The sequence below is a fragment of the Brienomyrus brachyistius genome, chromosome 19 (genome assembly GCF_023856365.1).
Source record: "Brienomyrus brachyistius isolate T26 chromosome 19, BBRACH_0.4, whole genome shotgun sequence".
Classification (NCBI taxonomy): domain Eukaryota; kingdom Metazoa; phylum Chordata; class Actinopteri; order Osteoglossiformes; family Mormyridae; genus Brienomyrus; species Brienomyrus brachyistius.
The window spans coordinates 17856349-17865989 of record NC_064551.1 but is presented as its reverse complement, the minus strand read 5'-3'; the positions used below and the strand labels follow the sequence as shown (position 1 = coordinate 17865989).

At 45.7% G+C, this 9641-nt stretch overlaps 1 long non-coding RNA gene across 1 annotated transcript in view; it reads right to left on the bottom strand.

The window, feature by feature from the left end:
* Positions 1 to 309: 309 nt before the first annotated feature.
* LOC125715219 (uncharacterized) overlaps positions 310 to 9641 on the bottom strand; it is a 24656-nt gene continuing 15324 nt past the window's right edge. The window contains exon 3 of the long non-coding RNA XR_007383969.1: positions 310 to 348. This is a non-coding gene — a long non-coding RNA (uncharacterized LOC125715219). The remainder of the gene's footprint in view (positions 349 to 9641) is intronic.

Here is a 9641-nt window from a genome sequence, read left to right as displayed (position 1 = left end):
CACTTTCACTATTCATGCAACATGGTGGTGTAGACGGCCATCCGCTTGGTGCTGCTGTGTACAAGCCTGAGCTGTATGATCCTGAAATGGTTCAGAGTTTTATACCCTGACGCATCTCTGTAAGAGTGCCGCAGTTTCGCAGTTCGGAGAGGCGGAGCGATAAAGGTTTACGTGGTTAGCGTAGCTGTGAACTAGCGGCGGGCAGGCCGAAGCGAGCACCCAACAGATCTGGAAGGTTCTGTCTCCTGAGAGGTGCCAGGCTTTGCGGGTACAGATCCGGCATGTGACTCACCTGCCCAACTGAGTGACGGCAAAAGTGGCTGCGCAGGTGGGCATTTATGGAGCTTCCTGAGGGTGCAGAGAGAATACAGCAGTTACTTGCGAGCTCATCTCCACTAGAAAGGCCTGCAACAGAGGGCTTGGGGGCCTCTGGGGGCCCAGGGGGGGCCGGCTCTAAAAGCGCCCGCTCTGAGACACCTCCCGTTTCATGTGGCCGGACGCGAATGCACTCAGATCAGTGGCTCCGGTCTCCCAGAAACACATGAAGCCTATTTCCCCTTCAGCAAGGCCCATCGATTTTACTTGTGTGTCTGTGAAGATGGCCATGGGCCACGCCTGAAGGGGGCGCTCCCCATCCCATCTGAGGCATGTGCCTGGGCATGAATTAAATCAGGAAGTGAGCTCAGGGGTGCCTGGAGCGCGAGCCGGACCCGACTCGTCCAAACGCGGAAAGCGTGCAGGTGTCAAAGGCTTGCACCGGCTGCCAGGCCTGGGGGGTGAATCACATTAGCTGGCGACAGGCGACTCCCTCCCGGTGCCAATTAGAGGCATTTAAACAGTGGTGCCGCTAACGAGCAGGGGGTGCGGGGAGTGGGCAGCATGCGACGCCCACATGCAGGTGTGCATTTGGAGCTGCGGCCAGTCGGCTGCCAAACGTCCCTGTATGGACGCATCATGACGGCGGATGAATATTCAAACATGCCATCTGTGTTGTGTAAGATTGTTAGACTGAGTATTTACACACACACACACACACACACACACACACACACACACAGACTTGTAATCATGCCTTTGTGGGGACTCTCCATTCATTTCTATGGGCAAAACCATAATGCTAACATGGTGACCTTAACCCCAACCCAGCCCTCACCTTAAGCATAAGTAACCAAACAAAATACGAGACTTTTTGCATTTTTAGCTTTTTCATTGCGGTCACAGATTTCTAGAAAACAGAGTTTCCCCATATGGGTGACAGGAAACTGGTCCCTATAAGGTAAAAAAAAAACAGGTATCACATTGTGGGGACATTTGGTCCTCAATAGGTAAGGTATACCAGGACCCCACACACACTTATGGATATATGTATGTGTGTTTGTGTGTGTGTGTGTAACAGAATGTCACCGGTACCAGTCCCTTGATTGGTAATGATATCTCTTAAGCCAAGGCCCAAAACCTCCATTTGCTTCAGGGACTGTCTGACCGTGCTTCTTCAAAAATGCACGTCCCCTTAGACAAAGCTAGCGTGCTCATTTTCTTATCCTTCATTTCTTGCATTCCCACAAAGGGACCACCCTCAGTGTTACCACTCCCGTTTTATGCTTGAACCCCCCCAAGCTGGATTATTTTCGTAGCAGACATCGTCATTGAAAGCCAAGCCCTTCCAGCTCGCCGCCCCTTTCTCCTTTACAGCTACTTTGAATAATTTAGCAAAAGTGGACTTTCGTCGTCTCAAACTTTCCATTTAGCCTCCGACCAAATGTCTGTCCTCGAACCTTTCTCCAGGTGCTTTAATCTTTTTACAATGTGTTGCAACAGAGCAATAAATCTGTTATCTTAAAACCTAATCTCCCTGGCCTTTTCCGGAAATCGCCATAAAATTTCCGGGCGCCCATTAACGGTACTATGGGATGAAATTGTTTAATCTGCTTCCAGGTGAAAGGTCAGCAAATGAATTTTTTGAAATCAATCACATTGACGGGCAATAGAGCAAACTGTAATAGATAAAATGCAAAGGAAAAGGGCACCGTCTCTTTCTCATAGGTCAATAGCAGCCAGGAGAGTCACTCATCCACTCGTCTCTCACTGTCTCTCTCATTTCCCATTTAATATGGATACCCAATTAATACTCCGGGTCCTCGGACAACCTCATTTGAGGTGAATTATAGCGATTTCTCGGCCTCTACGAAATGAGAGGAATGACGATACATCACCGCATTGTTCAAATTAGCGCTAATTGATTCGAGTTGTCCAGGCAGTGATGGCCTGCTTATACAATCTAGATCTTATTGGGTCCTAGAAGGGATGGAAGGAATATTAGATTCTTGGGCCTGTTGCCATGGTGATGGGGATCACCTGACCCCTCTGTGAGATGATTGTGAGGTTTTATTGTCAGTCCCAGTGGGGTCTTCAGTAAACCGAGGTGATGTCCAAACATGGTTACACAGGGGCCCCGATATTAAAGAATGGGATTGCCTCGTTATTGCAAACAACAGGGATTTGTCATTGTTCCGTCATTATCCAATTTGCACCTTGCAACATACCTGTCACCTGTGGGCTCCGAGCACAGGGGTAAGATAAAGAGGTGGGCATGCTGGGAAGTGGGGGGGGGGTGTCTAGCTGCCTCAGTCTGGGCCTTAATTCTACCAAAATAATAAGGATTGTCCTCCCATCTCTGCAGTTGATTAGTATCAGACATGCTAACAGGTACTGGCGAACGGTTCAGAGCAGAACAATGCTAATGGTTACAGCTAGGTGCTACAGCTCCAGAATTGCGGGAGTAAAGTGTAACTAGAGGTTAAAAAGTCTCCGGTATCGTGTATGTCTTAAAGAGGGAGCTGCTGGTTTGAAGGTTTGGGATTTTAACGGAGTAAATCGAAGCCACTCAACCCATCATGTGAAATGTGGCTGATTGTTTTTTATTCATATGAAAAAATGCATATAAATAAAGGTGACAACAGTGATACTGATGTACGATATTCTTTATATCTGCTGCAGTTTAAGCATTTAAGCCTGTTTTCAGTGAAACAGTTTGTCAGTCACTTGCGTACTAAACCATAAAAGCAGGATTTTGGTGCAGCATGCAGGATGGGGCCTTCGCAATTACCGACGCGGAACATGCAGGTATGCGGCGATGGCCCTGCGGTCACCGCGGCCCCGTGCCAGGCCACCGTGCCAGGCCGAGGGCTGCTGACGTCCGTCATGACGCTCCATCCGGGCCACGTCGGCCAAGGCGAGTCCCACCGCGGCAAACACACCTGCCCCACGGCTGAAAAATGTCCGGGATATTAACTCATGGGGGAAATTCAATCTGTCCCCCTACTAGACCAACATACCTGCAAGGTTCGTTCCTTCATCAGATATTACGGCCGACTGGAGGACGGAAACACATAAGGTTTGTTTTTTTTTTCCCGATTAAAAAAGTTAAGTGAACTAGTTAGCAATAAGAATGGCAACATCTATATTGCCTTTATTAGCTTAGTTTTACACTGGTGTTGTCTTGTTCTTAGTACCTGTTATTCTTTTGACAGATAAAACAAGAAAAATCCACAACATTAGGAGGAAAAACCCTTGGGAATTGCCGGGACCCCTAATGAACGTGTAATCTGCTCAGTGTAGGTAGACAGAGCCATTCTGCATGTCACTTACACCAAAATAGCCACCGCACACAGAGCTCTATTGGGGTTGTTTACAACACAGCTGAGCACAGCAGTGGGGGAACTCAGCGTGAATGCAGGAAACATCATCACACTCCGGCAAAGTCCATTACGGCGGGGGAGGGAAGGGGGGGGTGAAGACGGCGACGTGTCCAACGGGGGGGGGGATTAGGTGGCCAATGAGGCGAGGTGCCAAACTGCTCGTACTTTACAAGTCACTTATTTAACAATGATTGTGGAATGCGAAGTACAATCAGGAGCAGCTTAGGATCATTTGCGAGGCTATTAAGCACAGTTGTGGAAATAAGGTTCGACAGATCCGAGGACGAAATGCAATTACAGAGGTCTGGGACGCGGGCGGTACGGATGCAGGGGCTCTTGTCAGAAACTGTGCCCTAAATGTACCCCCCAAGCATGCACACACCCAAAGGCTTCATAATAATCAATACCATGTTTGAGGCTCCTCTGGAATTGAGCTTTAATGGTATAATTAAACACTTTCTTCTATACTTAAACATTATCATTAAATGCCGCTGCAGGCAGTGAAATGTCCACCAATTTGGAAAGAGAATCTAAATATTCTTTCACAGGACAGCACCGGGAATTCGATTGTCCAGCATCATCTCCAGCTGTTACGGGATCCCTGGGGTTGCCCATCGCTGCAACGCTGCATGGCAACAAGCTCACTGCGAGCTTCCGGAAGCTTCCGGAAGATTGTAGCAGGGGAGCCGGGGACGGCGGTCGTACCTCAAACTCGTCAGCCTGAAAACATCACCATTCAGGGTTAAAACTGTGTGGCGTCGCAGTTCAAGCGTGACTGAAACCAAAATACATTGCGCAGGAAATGCAAGCCATGCAATAGAAAATGCAATAATAAATAAAGACCAATGGACAAAAGGAGCATAAAGTTTAAACAGTTTAAAAACTGACTGGGCTTAATATGCTTTGATGGTGCAGCCTGTCCACAGCACAGAGCATAACTGGATCTTAGGTTTGGTTTGTTCCACTGACGTATCTTTGAAATAACACCAAAAAGATTGGTATCCATCATGGCAAACGACATTAAAATTAACGGCCTAATAATTTTTGCCTCTTGATTGATAACTAACACTTTTACATAAAAGTGAATTAGAGGCCTATCAAGCATCAGTCCACATCTCCAGCAAGGGGGGGGGGGGGGGGTCCTATCTGATAGCTGCTATGGTTCATCTGGTTCCAGAAGACAGTATCCGTGTTATTTCTCCGCACCGTTAACTCGTTTACTGCGTCTGCACGGGCCGGGATGTTAATTTGAGTGGAGCCAGCCCAGAAACTGAATGTAGCCCCTGTCACAGGGACGTTCAGGGGCTCACGTATAATGAGATTTGAACAGGAAGTCGCAGGAGCGATAAATCTGGCCCATATGTGGCCATTTCCTGTGTCAGTCCCTTTTTTTTAAAGTCTCCTCTGAGCCCCACACCGTGGCTCCAACCTCCTACCCCCCCCAGCCACTTATGAGCCCCCTGCCTCTCAGGCAAGCTGCGTAAATAAAGGCATCTGACAGCTAACATCAGGACGATTACAAATAATGCGCGTTTACCGCGAACGTCCGCACAGAGCAACGCGGCGAGGCTTTCTCCAGCACGGAGCGCGCTCCCATGCTTCCTGACAGGAAGATAAAATAATTCGATTAAGGGAAGCGGCCAGCAGAGCCACCAGCGGCAGACCGCCAGCATCCCTGCGCCAGTCTGCAGGGGTCAGGGCTCTTTGTCCTCCACACGACGGTCACTTCCTGTTCTGGGGCTCGTCAGGGCTTCAGCAGAAGTGACTTGGGGACGAAGGCGGCGAGGGACACCGTACGACGGGATGAGCGAATGGCATCTCGTGTGTTTACAGAATGGAGACCGGACACCGTATTTGCAAAGGCCAGACCTTGTCATTTATTCACCGCCGCCGCCTCAACCTTAGCATCTGTTTGTCCCTCTTTCATGCTATTCTTTGTGTACTAGTATACGCAGTATACTGTATTTTGTATACTGCCTATGTTATTGTACAAATATTCTCTTATTTGCTGTTTATTGCTCTTTATCATAAGTCTCCACATGCAAATACAAATAACAGTAACGCTTTCGAATCTCTAAATCCTCCTTATGGTGAATTGACTTGACCCTTCCCAGTGTTTTTCAGCCCGTTCGGTATAATGAAATGGGCTTGGCGAGCGAGACGCAGGAACGTCTTCTGGGCCGGCAGTGAATCGACCGCCTTATAAATGTTCTCTCGCTGGTCACTGAAACACAAACAGCAAACGCGCGTTTCAGCTTATCGGTAACGGCGTGACTGGGCTCCCTGCCGGACCCTCACGTCTAATTACAAGCAGGGATGAGATATTTTCCAGGTTTCTGCTGTACAAGGAACTGCGGAATCATTATGAACTATATTTACTATTATAGAGTTTTGCTTATAAACATGCATCTGAACATGGGGGCATGAAACCACGTTGTCTTGACGGCTTTTGAAAGACTCACCTTCCGCCTCATTTTTCCAGGCTGTTGGGGCTGCTTATCTGATATTTGCTATTGCTGCCGAAGACAAATTAAATATACAGTTAAATATAAAGATAAGTTAAATATGCAGTTAAATATATAGTTCAAAAATACAGCTGATTGGTATATTTCAAATTGCAGCATTCACTGAATTACCAATATCATTTGCCTCGCTTGAAAAATCACATTTGTGCTTGGAAAACACAGAAATATAATTCTGTTATAATATAATTGAATTTAGTTTTATCGGTTTGCAACAATTTAGTTGTAGTGTTTGTTGTTATATTTGTTGATCACAGCATTGTTAATGACCGTGGTGCCCCCCCCCCCCCCCCCCCCCCCCTCAGTTCTGCGATCCATTGTTACAAGTCCAGTAATCAGGGCCTCAACGGGTTTCAGTGGAACTTTATTCTGAATTGCAGCACAACAATAAAAGAGCATCGTCCGCTTACACTTACTTATTTCACCACATAAAAAATTGATAAACTAATGTGTGGACTGGAAAATAAAGCACAGCTAGCTGCTGATGTAAAACAAAAAACTATTCACTTTTTTCCTTCCAGATTAAATAAAACGAAAGCGTTTCTGCCCGCACACGCGGACATTCCCTTCATTACCCTGCACTTCCACACATTTGCAAAATGAGTTTTGCACAGACTTTGTGAAAGGAGGGTTTGGAAATGCTAAAAAGGCTCAACAGAACAAATGAAAAGAAAACAAATGAATAAAGAAGCCAATCTAAACATTTGTGGTCCTGGTATTTTGCAGATTTGGACGTGTCTCAAAACAAATGGACAAATGTGCATTTCATTAAATATTAATATTTCTGGGACTTAAAAAACCTTTCTGATTGTCTGCCTACTTACAAACAGATCATTTCATGAATTTAAAGTGAAATGCAGAGTTTATTGCTTTGATGCAGGAAATATTATACCGAAAAGCCCCTGGATGCAGCCAGGTCTTTTATTTCTCAAGTTAAAATGCAGAAAAGCTTTTACAGACCAGCTGTGTGATTTTTCTTTTTTTACAATGTCCCAATATTACATCCTCAGGAGTAACTCATCCACAAACAAACTGAACTTAATTAAACAGACACGACCCAGTCAGAAAAGTAGATCCTTAACAGCTGGGTTTGGTTCCAGCTCAATAATGATCTCAATTGATTTAGCATCTTATGTTGCGAAAAATATTTTTAAAGAGGAAAATACATATTTTAGAGACTCCAACTACAACATTTAACCAAACATATTATACTGGGCATCTTTGATTAAATGTATTATTATGCTGGGTATCTTATACCATTTAATCAAACATTATTATGCTGGGTATCTTATACCATTTAATCAAACAGTATTATGCTGAGTATCTTATACCATTTAATCAAACAGTATTATGCTGAGTGTTTTATACCCTTTAATTATTATCCTTATCCTGCCATTTATTTACATTTCTGCTCTGTGCCTTATTTATAGGGAGGCTAATAGATGATGAATGCAAACACGCTGCAGTTTTCCTGCAGTGTGAGGGGAGACAGTGAAGGCTCACGTTTGTGAGGGACACCCTCGCTGCTGTGACGGCCTTTCCATAATCCGACCATCTACTCCTGCTGCAAACGGATCTCACTCATCAAGCTGCCGCCTGCAGTCTCCTGCTGCTCCCGGATCAGCCACTGTTCAGTTTGCACTGAACAATCATTTCTCTGACGATGCTGCTCACAGGAATGTCCTTTCACACACACACACACACACACACACACACACACACACACACACGCACACACAGACACAGGTTTGTACTTATATCTTTGTGGGGACTCTCCACTCATTTCTATGGATAAAAATCCCAGCTTGACAACTTTAACCCCCACCCAGCCCTGACCTTAACTATAAGTAACCAAATAAAATACGAGACTTTTTAGTTTTTTGATTGCATTCACAGATGTTTGTGGGGACCTGAAAAAAACGTCAAAATGTCAAAATAAGGGGTTTTATTACATTGTGGTGAACATTTGGTTCCCACAATGTAATATAAATGTAATCCACACACACACACACACACACACACACACACACACGCACACACAGAACCATTAACACAGCTGTAGCTAAGCCTGTACACTCCGCCTCGGCCCACTACTGCACGGGGTCTCCCTGGTGATTCTCCGTGTCACTGGAGTGGAAAGATAGACCCAGGGAGACCCAAACCCTCAGCGGGGGAAGCTCTGCTAAGCTAATGGCGTGTGAAGAGCCGTTTCAGGCACCGCAGAGGACGGCCAATCGACTGCCTCAAGTTTCATTTCGCAGGTCATTAGTACATTAACGAGGAAATCGACCCGGTCCTGTAAGTAACAGCCCCAGTACAACCAGTGGCTCCGCCATCCCAGCATCATATTGCCCGAATCTAGATCCTCTGTCACTCTTAGGGGGCGCTGTGCGCTGAGGAATCAGTAACCCAGGCAGCGGGTCAAATCAAGCCACCCCGCATTAAAGGAGACCATTTATATTCCTGCTTCAGGACCCTGAAGCTCGGTACTGCCCTCTGGGCTGACGTGCAGTGGTGTGTCCATCGAGAAAACTATTGATAGGTCTATTTTATCAATTACGCTACACGAAAATGCGGAGGCGAACTGATGCAATAAAACATGAAGTGTTTTCAGCAAAAGATCAATCACTGTATGTTAATATAGCAATGTAATAATGCTACATTTATATAATAACAATGTTACAATGCTAAAAAGTATAATTATAATATATTAATTATGTAGGCCTACAATAGAATTATTATAAATACTTTAATTTTAAAATATACTAAAGGAAGAGAATAATACAACAGTTAGTATTTCTAAAAGAATAAAAAGGCATATTTCAATAAAAGTCAGTAGTATATTAATTATTGCTATTCAGAACTTTCGAGCCCAGTACGTACACAATTTTATGTTTGATACACGTGCACAAAGTCATGCGGGCAGACAGTCAGTTAACATACTGAGAGCACGCCGGCCCTTTAAGGAGTCTTAATGGACATGCAAATTTCAGGCCTCTGCACACAGCCTATAGCTTATTTATTAGCCAGCGCTAACTTAGCCTGCCGGCGCTGCCTCGCAGGCGTGTCTTAAAGGCGTAATGCTTCCTGACAAGGCGCAGTTATCGTATCACAGCGGCAGGATGAGCGCCCAGGGCAACGCAGAGGCGCTCTCGCCTAAGGGGCTTTTGCTCTGGGCAACACGCAGCTGTGCTCGGGCTGTCTTTTTACGCGGGTAAACGTGTAATATCATCTGTGTCGTAGCCTCAAACAGCACAGTCAGCACGCGCCGGAGAGGGGTAACATCACAAGGCCTCCTTTTGCCCTAGGCATTATCAGAATGCCGTTTGAGGATAAAGACGTCGTTTATGAGCGTTTCGGTGGTTTTACATATACCTACCAAGGCTGACCTTGTTTTTTACATGAACTCCCCACCCTCAGT